The sequence below is a fragment of the Pyrgilauda ruficollis genome, unplaced genomic scaffold (assembly GCF_017590135.1).
Source record: "Pyrgilauda ruficollis isolate IOZ18807 unplaced genomic scaffold, ASM1759013v1 scaffold32, whole genome shotgun sequence".
Lineage (NCBI taxonomy): Eukaryota > Metazoa > Chordata > Aves > Passeriformes > Passeridae > Pyrgilauda > Pyrgilauda ruficollis.
Genome location: NW_024524600.1, coordinates 828,398 through 839,740, shown reverse-complemented (window position 1 = coordinate 839,740; position 11,343 = coordinate 828,398).

Below are 11,343 nucleotides of genomic sequence, written 5' to 3'. Positions count from 1 at the left end.
AGAGATTCTGTGCCAGTTAGATGACCAGCCCTGGCAGGGCTGCTGCTTGATGCAAGCTCTAGAACTTACTGTAGGAGCAAGGAGTTCCCTCATCATCTCACCTGAACAGAGAAAGGACAAGTGATACCAGACGGTGGATCCATGGTGATCTGTGTAATCGCTGGGTCTCCAGTGGTGTCACCATCTGCAGTGAGCAGCCCTGCTTTGCCTTTTTAGGATTCCTGTAGAATGGCATTTGAACTGCTTAATCCATGTCAAACCACAGGCTCATGCTGAAAGATCAGAGCAGAGGGAAAAGCAGATTTATGACAGTAGGATTTAATTAATTACTAATAGTCACTCAACAAGGGGAAGAGGAACATGTGGCAGAGGTGGCACAGGATTGCTTCAACAGTTCCTACAAACGGATTGGCAGATATCTTTATATGCACACCCCACAGAGTATGGATAAGACCATAAAATGGATACTTGTAAAATTTCTCCCCCTCCAAAGCTTTTGTGCTGGCATGAAATAATTTTGAATACAAAATCATCGTTAGTGATGCAATATTAATAATCCTTATGAAAGGAAATTTTAGCCCTGTTTTGATTAGGATTCTCACTCAATTCATTATTGTGAAGTAATTTGAATATATTTTGCTAGTGTTATAGAGTTCCTGCTCTCAACACCAATAGTCCTCGTTTAGGTGAATGAGATTACTCACAGGAGTATTTAGTTCTGGATCTGTAACTTTTCAATGCCTCAGTCTTGTTCTTGCTAAGAATGAAGCACTGTACCATTTGAGAGTTAACAGGGTACCTATGTATCAAAGTAATTATCCTCTGCCATTGGTATACATTTGACAGTACAAAGTGGCTTTTGCCTTTTTCTACCATTTTTAGAATTAAACAGTGGAGCATGCTGTATCATCTCAGTTAGCTGCAACTCAGAGACTCATTGTGGCATTAATACTCTTTTCAGAATGGATAATTTATAATTTCAGTAAGATGTGATTTAGTTTTTCTCTCATTATGACTACTGCCTCATTAAATTCAAGTGAAAGCTATCTTGTCTAGCCTACGCTGTGCTTTGTGATGTTTCAGTATTATTGTTCTCATGTACTGCGTGCAGCCACTGTGATGCACCCAACATTTGAACATTTCTCAGATGCATTTTACTATTTTATTGAGGTGCAATTGAATAGCATGGGTGCAATTACGCTTGTACATTCATTTGAATCCATGGATGATTTATCTTCCCTACAAACCGGTATATTGGGAAGTTAGCTAATTCGCTGTTCGTGTCTCTTGTATCTCTTTTACTCAGCAAAATCCAATCTGCAACTGCATACGGGTAAAAAGGAAAGTGAATTGAATGCCTAATTTGACTACAGTGAAGACTTTTGATACGAGCAGATAATTTAATGAAATGGGTAGTTTTATGGTACAGCTCAATCCTGCTTTTAAAAAAATCAATTTATTAATAAGCCAGACCAAAAAACCTTGTCACTTTGTGCTGCTAGGTCAGAAAATAATATTTTTTTAGAATTCAAAAACTCATTTTAGACTAGAGTTTCTTATTTCACTAATGATATTTAGAACAGATATAAGAAAATATTTTATTTCTTTCAGGTGATAGTCAGCTTTTGGGGATTTAATTGGCAGGAATTTGGGTCAAATATTCTCATTAGTCTATCACAATAGCAGGACCAGCTACTGTCAAACTATTTTGCAACATTCACCACAATTTACAAAAGAAAGAGGTCCACCGCTTTGCATATGTGCAAAGCAAACAGCTTCTTCCTCCCTCTCCAGTAATGCAACATTCCTATAGTTGCTACAGGAAGTCTGATAGAGAAAACCATATTATGAAAGGATTCAATATAAGAATCTGTGTAAGCATAATCTGAGGGAGAAAAGAGATGACCAGACAATGTATTACTCTAGAAACAGTAACATTTGCTTAGAAGCAGCATCATTTTTCCAGTAATGATGAAGGGTAACTTTTCTGTCGTTAAGAGGAATACAAAGGGAGTTGAATGCTGTTGTTATGACAAAGAGCTACAAACATCCCAACAGTCTGGGAAATGGCCAGCTGGCCCATGAGAGCTTGGCTGCCTTTCTGGTGAGTAGCTGCTATTTTTTCCTGTTGCAGATGCACCACAGCTGTCACAAGTGACAAGCCACAGCTCAGTTTAGCAGGATCATTTTGTATCCACAAACAGACTGCACGGATTTAGTTCAGTGGAAGTTTGACTTCAGTGGGTATTTGAGCATTATTTAATACATTGAAAGAAATGGCTTAAGAACATCTAGACAAACTTTTGCATTTAAAAACCCCCTTTCTTTTTTGTCTGAATTTAACTGTCTATGAACCCAATATATCAACTCTTACCAGCTGAAGTTGCATACATGCCACAGTGTGTTTTCAGGCACTCACAGTGAGGTGTTTGGGCTTTCTCCCTTTCCTTTTCATTTGTTTAAATATTTCAGGTGCATTGCATGAAGTGTAAACATCAGCACTGGTTGGAAACTAGGCTTTTTTCCTGGAAATCTCTGTACTTAATCAACTCTTTGATTTACACAGTGGCTTCCACAATCCTGTATGACAAAGAATAAAGACAACCTATTAAGAACAAACTGACTTTGTAGCTCCAGTTTTGTGGATGTTTCTATCTGCAACATGCTTCAGTAGAATTTTCTTGTGTAGTCTAAGGAGATATGGTCACTGAGGATGTTTTTCCTACAAAATGACTTAAAATATGTCAGAATTTTGAACATTTAAACAATCAGGGAAACTGGTATATCCGACTCAGACTTCTAAAATGTCATGTATCAGATAGTAGTAGGTGTGAATAATTCAAGTTATATTTTCTATGGAGAAATAGTAGCTTGATTACACTTCATTTATTACACTGAATATTTTTCTGTCCCCACGTTCAAAATAACTTTTGCATATTTTCAAATATGACAGTGCTCATACAAGTCGAAGTTTGATTTGGAAATGGCTTTCTGATTGCAGAAGGAAGCAAGATGTACTTTACACTGGGTGAAGATTTCAAGTAGGCCAGAGGAAATTTCAACTCTCCATAAGTTGAAATGGTAGAATAGTCCACAGGAATGAATTCAAGTCTGAGGAGAAAAAAAGCAGTACAGTAAGCCCCAGGAATATGTTGTTCAGTGTTGTTATCTACTGATCTTTCTTAACAAAGAAAGCTGTAGCTTTTATTTCTTTGACAGCTTATATTTTTTAGGCACTACCATTAGACATGTAATGATAATTAATACTCCTCTTATATTTTTGTAAGAGTTAAACAAAATGCTCCTTTTAGTGAGAAAGGACAAATTAATGACAGAAATTATGAAAAACTCACCTGAGTAGGAATTTCTCCAGGGACATAATCACATAGTCCAAAAGAATGTACAGACTTTGGGGTGAAATACATAACAAGGGCATCCAGATGTTGACAAAGCCCCAGGAGGAGTCTCATGTGTAACATAATTAACTGAAAGCAGGAAGGTAACAATTAACTGAAGGTCATGCAAAATGTGTTAAGGCTTCACATGTATGTTTCCAGCTGACTTCTTTTGACAGTTACAGAGGTCTGTAAGTTCAGTCATTATTGTAAGGAAAATTTTGTAAAACACCAGATTTGTTATTTATTTTTCTCTTTATTTTCCATTGAAGATCTTAATTTTAGACTTCTATTTAATTATTTGTATTTTAAGAGAGAGGAGTATTACTTGTGATTTAAAGAGTAGAAAGGGGACTAGAGAAAAAGAGAAAGCAAATTGCTGCCTCAAGGCCGTGCAGACAGTAGGCTGAGGATAAGAAATCAAACTTCAAATCTTGGAAATAAAACTTGTAGTTCTCTAGATTTTTGAGTTAAAAGCCTACAGGATGTGTGCCATGATCTAATGTTCTTCATCATCCTAGGGTCCAGGGAATTCACTCAGGTCCCATGTCGAAGCTTAAATCTCATGAAATCAGGAATAAATGGGGAGATTAAAAATTCCTCATTCTTATGTCTTCCAAATGCTTATGTTGGATTAGATAAGACTGCTGGAAAGGTAGCACTACTAATACTACTGCATATGTCCATGCAGAAGACAGGCTTCCTAGAAAAATGCTTTCAACTACTTACATACAGTTATTTCTTAACTTCCATTTGATAACAGTGTTTAGCTGTGACAGAAAAAAATTGTTCCTTTTTTATCTCAACTTTTTTGGTTTTGTGTTTATACTATTTATCATTTTTACAGCTCTTCTGCGTGCAAAATTACAGAAGTAAAGAAGGAAATTTATGTAAGAAATGTAGTAAGATTGTACTTCTTCATGCTGAACTATCTATAGCATAAGAGCCAACACATTTTTTCCACAGAATATTTGGGTATTTTAAGTATCAAGACTTAATAAGTATCAAGACACAATAACAAATTGACCCATTTATTTTGTTGTCTCCATCCCATGTTGTTGTGTACGGCCCCTCAATTTAGTTACTGTATTGGATATCTGCAGTAGCTAACAGACTAAATTTGTTTATGTATAACCATATTTATCTGCTCAATAAAGTCAGTGCTCAGACACTCTCTGTACAAATTTTTGACAACTATTTCACTCCTTGTTTTAGACTTAGTTCTGTCTGCATGGCAAATTCAGAACACCTCTGAGCCGGTCATGGCTGTTTTGTTAAATACGTGTCAGGAAAACACTGGAACTCATGAAAAATACCTCTCCATTGGCTCAGAGTTTTGGTTGCCCGGAGGTATCTGACAAATCTTTGAAGCACCAACCGGGAAGCAACAACGTTTATAAAACAGGAAGTATTTGAGAACCCCCAATAAAGATACCTCTGCTCTCTGAAGCTGGCAGTCATCACCAGAAGCAACATGCCAGGTGCTTTCTCTTGGCTGGGAATACCTGTAATGAACAGAAGGGGAATTAATGGGAGAAACTTGCTGATACGGTGCTTAAGATAAGAAAAATGGGACTTTCTCTTCTTCTAGGGAGGGGACTTTGATCCCATCTGCTTGTTCCCTGCTCCTTCTCTAGTGTGCAATCAAAAGAATAATGTCTGCAGGTCCTGAGAGACCCCATTTTTTCCCTTGGCAATGATCAGTTGTGTAGTTTCTACTGGTGCAAATCTGCAGGAGGCTGGAAGTGACTTATGGGCCCTTGTTGATTTATGTTGGGCAAGGGAAAGTTATAGCACTAACATGAAACTTGAATTTAGATGTGAAAGAGGTTAACATTAAGGACAAGCGAGTGAAGGACAATCAGTGTGAATAGATGTAATGTTACTTCTGTGGAATAAAGCTGCTGAGTGGGGCAGACACGGGCAACTGGGAGTAACCCCAGCAGGTAGGCTTTCCCTCAGCAAGGGAATGTAATGGAATTACCTCTGTCCTGCACTGTTCACTTCCCATTTCCCAGTGCCCTATACTGGCTGCAAGTTTACCTGTTACAATGCCTGGATGGAATGAAAAAAAAAGTTGCAGTCACACTAGACCCCTATCTTTACCTTGTATTTTCTTGTTTTTATGAGTGGTTTCCCTTGACCCTTGCTAACTGATGGAATGGTACACTAGACACCAGGGCAGCCCAAAGCCAAAATTAGCAAGGGTTTGTTTTTTAGCATGTTCCTTATTTTATTTTATTTTATTTTATTTTAAATTTTATTTTATTTTAATTTTGCTAGGAGGAAGCAAATTCTGTGCCAAGGTTCCTGGCAGCAGAGGCTGGAGCTGTCGGTCCTTGGTGGGCAGCTGAAATGTTACTCTGCCTGGCCAAAGGTCAAGGCCATGCTGGCCTGTCCTGCTCCCTCTGCTCTGCCAGAGCACGCAGCAGAGCTGTCATGCTTGTAGGGGGCTGAAGGACAACGTTGCTGACAAAGCTGGGAGGGGAACTGCAGTCAGGATCTCTGTCTCCTACCCTTGTTGCCTGCCTCGGTACAGGAACTGTCAGACCAAGAGAAACATTAGGTGTTTCTAAGAATTTCCTGCGTTCCTCATCCACAATCTTACTATTCCCAAGGAACCACCTCTATTCCAATTTAATAGGAAATTGTGAGCAGCTTAAAATGCCCTTTGTCAGCTGGCATCTTCTGCCATATTTACCTGAGACAAGGAGTAGACTCTCAGCTAATTCCTTCTCATCTTCCAAGACCTATCCCAAACCTGGAGCTCATTATGCATCAGTGCTCCCAGTCTCACCCTCCTTCACTGCCCTTGAGCTGTACTTTGGGTCCATGCACCACTCTTGTCCCCTCCTTTTTCCCCAGAGTGGTGGCAGGTGCCCCAGCCAGGGAAACATTCAAGGTCACGGTGGATGGGGCTCTGAGAAACCTGGTCTAGTTGAATATGTCCCTGCTCATAGCAGCGGCGGTGGACTAGATTACATTTTAAAGGTCCATTCCAACCCAAACTATTCTATGATTCCATGATTCTTGGGCAATTTTATGTCTTTCAGAGAAGATATGGTGCTGACTCATGCCAGTTATTGGGTAAGACTTACCTCAAAAGAAATGTGCCTCTTCAAAAAACATGTAGAAGTTTGCTAACAGTTTGCTCTCTGTTTGTGTCAATGGCTGGAATTGGTTTCAGAGGACACAGACACAGATTGAAAAAAATACCACAAAATGTTTTCTTGAGCCATTGAATTACTGCAAGAGCTGAAGGTCAGCAAGGCTTGCAGCCAACACACCACACATGCAGATTTCCTCATCAGGAATGCCTGGTACAAAGCCTACTAGGAAGCAAAGAATTTCCTCCAGTAATTTTTGTTAATGCTTCCCCTGAGAAACTATTAAATATCTAAGAATAAGAAACTGAAGTCCACCAAACTTGTGTAGAGTTTGAGTTCCCACACCTGGTGCTCTCTCCAAATTGTGGCTTAAAATTTTAATTTATTTAGTAACACTATATTTTCTTTGGAGAGATAGTTTTCTGTAGCTATGGTCTTAGTGAAAGATGTCCAGGTCAATTTGGGTACTCCCCAGCTGCAGTACTTGAAATTCTCTTTGTTGAAGTCAGGCCATTTCTACAACCTGTCAAGGCCCCTCTGAGTGGCAGCATGAGGAGCTATCACACCAACATCTTCTGCCAGTTTTGCACCATCTGCAAAGTTGTTGAGGGTGTGCCCAGTCCCATCATACAAGTCTTTAATGACTTGTATTAGTCTTTAATGACTGGTCTTAGTCTTAGTCTTAGTCTTCAGTCCTGGGATATACCACAAATCACTTCCTCTGGCTGGGCTTCCTGCTGCTCGTCCCAAGCCTTTGAGACAGTTTAGCCAGTTTCAAGTCGAACTCACTGTGTACTTATCTATCATATGCTTTGTGATTTTGTCAATGAAGACAGTGCTGAAAGCCTTGTTAAGTTCACGCTCTGCCCTTGTTCACTGAGCCTGTCTTCTTGTCATAAAGGTTATCGGGTTCCTTCCCTCATTCTTAAGGACCAGAGTGATGTTTGATTTTTCTCCCAGTCATCAGGAATCTCTCCCAGTAGTTACAGCCCTTCAAAGGCAATTGAAATTGGCCTTATAGTGGCACCAGAAGCTCCCTCAACACTTTTGGTACATTCCATCAGAACCCACAGACCTACGCATATCCAGTCTGTGTAGATGTTCCTTAAACTGATTCTACTCCATGGAGGGCAAGATTTTCTTGAACTTTTATACAGGTTTCAGGTACCTGGAATTCCTGGAGGCTACTCTTATCAGTGAAGACTGAGGCAAAGGCAGCATTGAATACCTTGGTTTTCTCTGTGTTTGTCAGGTAGTCCCCTGTCCCATTCAGCAGCAAACCCAAATTTTCCCTAATTTTCTTTCTGCTGCTTATACACCTGTAAAAGTCTTTCTTGTTGCCTTGCACATTTCTTGCCGTATGCAATGGTGTGGCCTTTAACTTTGCTAACACCATCTCTGCATGCATTGTATGCTCTGTATTCCTCCTGGATCATGTACCACTGCTTCTACCATTTCTACGCTGCTTTTCTATGTTTGATTTTAGTTAGAAACTCCTTGTTCATCTATGTGGTCCATCTGATGACTTTGCTTGATTCATGCTTTAAAGATGGACTGCTTTTTAGCTTGGAGGAGGTGATTTTTGAATGATATCCAGCTCTTCTGAACCACTCTTCTCTCCAGGGCCATATCCCATGATGTTCTTCCAAATAAGTCCTCAATATGCTGAAATATGCAGAGTAATGGTCCACCATCTAAAGGCAAATAATGGAGACACACCAAATTTTTAATTAATTTCTAAAATTCTGAACTGGGAAGTAGATTGCTAAAATACTGTTGAATTGTGAAATTAAGCGGAGAGATCAAGCATAGGTACAGGAAAAGAGTGCTTTTCCATACCTCACTTATTGCCTTGAAATAATCCAAGGTCAGTTGTAAATGCAGTCAAGGTCTCATTTCATTTTAGCACCTGCTGGCTGACATTTTGATTAGAGAAATCATGTGTCTCTGCCCACTTTAAATGGTAATCTCAAAAAAACTGTATCCAGGCAATTATGGATCAAGATTTTCCACCTGAAGAAGCAAGGAACAGTATATTAACAGAACAGAGATTTATTACATTCAAGAAGCCTAAAATATCTGGTTAATTATAGTTAATTCCTGGAATAAATTGATGGTATTCCAAACAAGATTTTATCAGCTTCTTTGCAATACAGTCCATTTTACTGGCATGGTGTTCAAAGGTTTCTATTGCAACTCATATTTAAGGGAGTTACATAAAGCTTGGTGTAGGAATAAGTGACAAAGGTTTTGTTTATTTCATATTATTATCTGTTGACTTTAAAAGGCCTAGGTAACAAGACGAGTTAAGCAACAAGTCAATGATTAAACGGATAAGATGGATATCAACTCTGCTAGTTTAAAAAGATATTTAGAAAGTATGAAGAAAAAAACCCAGTTCTCTGAGTTGTAAGAAATTTGAAGTACTAAAATTTTTCTGTTCTGCTTATTTAAAGTCTCTGATATTTATTAATTATCCTCTTTCTCAGGCAATTTATTTTTGCATAATTTCTAATATTTGAGGATAGGCGTATTTTTGGCATATTCCATTTATACATTCCATTTATACATTTATACAGAAAAGTTATGTTTTGTCAGTTTTCCAGAAAGATTTAAGACTTGATGTTTCTTCAGAGCAAATATCTTGGAATATAGACAGTATCACGCAATAGCAGTGACATAAAAGTCTTGCACAGTTTAAGGTTACAGTTCATCTGCTATTCAGAACTGCTATTTGAACAGCAGTTCTGTCATTTGAAAAATAGCTGTTCCCGCACATTTTCTAACTTTGACTTACCACCCTTGAACTAAACTGAAAGTGGTAAGAGCTAGGTATATTCTTCCTTTGCTCTCTCTGGAATGAACTGGATGTGGAGACAAAAAAGAATGCAATTTCAGGGTTTATAAACATTTCCAGATTGATATCACATATCCAGGAGAAAAATGTTTTTGGTTTTGAAAGACAAATGTTGCTACATGCATTTTTTCCCCTCCTCTATTCATCTTTTATTTGGCATGTGTATATATGCATATTTAGCAGCTGCATATTAGTGAGACACAATCTAAAACAGAATAATCTGCCTGCATCTGGGTAATTTTCATGCTTACAGGAAGGAATCCCTTTTGTTGTTGTGTTACATGAGGATGACTTTCTGGAGGTATACATTACATACTGGAAGTAATCAGTTTATTAATGTTAGAACAAGATTAGTTGCATCTAATAATCACACAAGGCTTCCAGTATTTGGTACCATTGATGTTTCCATCAACTTCTGCTGCTGAGTTTATCAGCAGCAGCTATTATGGGGAAAGACAATAGGGTATGACTTTTGCTTCTCAGTTGTTGGTGATGTCAGTTTAATTATGTGTAGAGGTTCTCTTTCCTTTGAGTAGAAATAACAACACACACATGGACATATAAATACTTCATCTCCCAAAAAATTCATGTTTAATTTTGCTGCAGCTGGGACTTATCTGCCATCCTCATGATAACTAGAACAGCAGCTCCAATTATTGGTGCTATTTTGTTTTAATTTTTCACTCAGATTTAATAGATCAGAAACTGGAACTGTACTCTCCATTCTCTGTGGTGGCTGGTTCATGTGGACTGGCGATGTTTTTGTTAAGCAGTTCTGCACATCAAACGGGTTGGTAGAAAACCTCCTGAATCCTACTGGAGCCCATTTCTTTGCCATTTCCTGCTGGATGAAAGCACTAACACCAGGACTGGATGCTCAATCCAGTCACTTCTCTGAAGAACTTCCTAGCTGGTATTTCTGTAATGATAACACCTTCCTTTCCCAATTTCCATTGTGGTAACCAGTTTCTGTGTCCAAGAAATACAAATGTGGCTGCAATTGGCTGTGATATGTAGGAATGAATCGCGCAGGATCTCGAGGATTTATCCTACCATGGATTATTAGCTGAGGAAGGGCCATCTCCTTATGAGCACAGCACATCCTCTGGGTAGGCAACTCCATTGACCAAGGGAAATGCAAGTTTTGGTGGAAGGCTTCTAAATTCAGAAAGCTGTAACTAACTCAAGTTAGTCCCCCACTAACTTGAGGCAATTTTGAGGAAACCTCAAGGGAAAGGATAGAAATCCTTTCCTTTGAGAAATCCTTTCAAATCCTGTAATTTGGCTCCATATACTTGTAAACAGCCAGTGCATAGGGAGGAACAATTGTTCAATAGTTGCTGATTAAGTTGCTGAGTAGGTGAGCTGCCATGCTTTGAATTGATTTTCTTTTTCCCTTTTCCTAATAAATTTTCTTATATTACACATCTACTTAGAGAAATAGTTAATGCCTAAAATTCATTGTGAGATTCCCTCCTTTATCAAGGTTTTGCAGGAGGGGGTCACAAAAGACAAAAAACAGAACTAGACAAACTTTCCATGCATGCAATCTACTCTAGATAACCTGGTTTTGTTATATGTTTTGTGTTTTGGGATGAGGTGGCAAGATGGAATACATCAGCCAAGTGAGATTTGACATAAATGAGGGATCTGCCAATGCAAATGATCCCATATTTTGGGATGAGACCCAATTTTGGACAAAAATGGTATTCAGATTAGATATTGATAAATGAAGCTTTTGTTTGGATTGAGCCCAAGCTAATACCGCTATGAGATAAGCAACCTCTCCATTTCCTGATATGCTTTATATAAATTTTATAAGCTTTATACCACATTTAGTTTCTTTCTTCTAAAAAGGGAAGTAATTTGTTTTCAGAATGCAATGATGTCAACAGAAGATTAGGAAAGAAAGGAAAATAAGCTAATTCTTCCAAGATCTATTGTTCAATATCCCTTGAACTTTCCGTTCAATGACCACACTTTT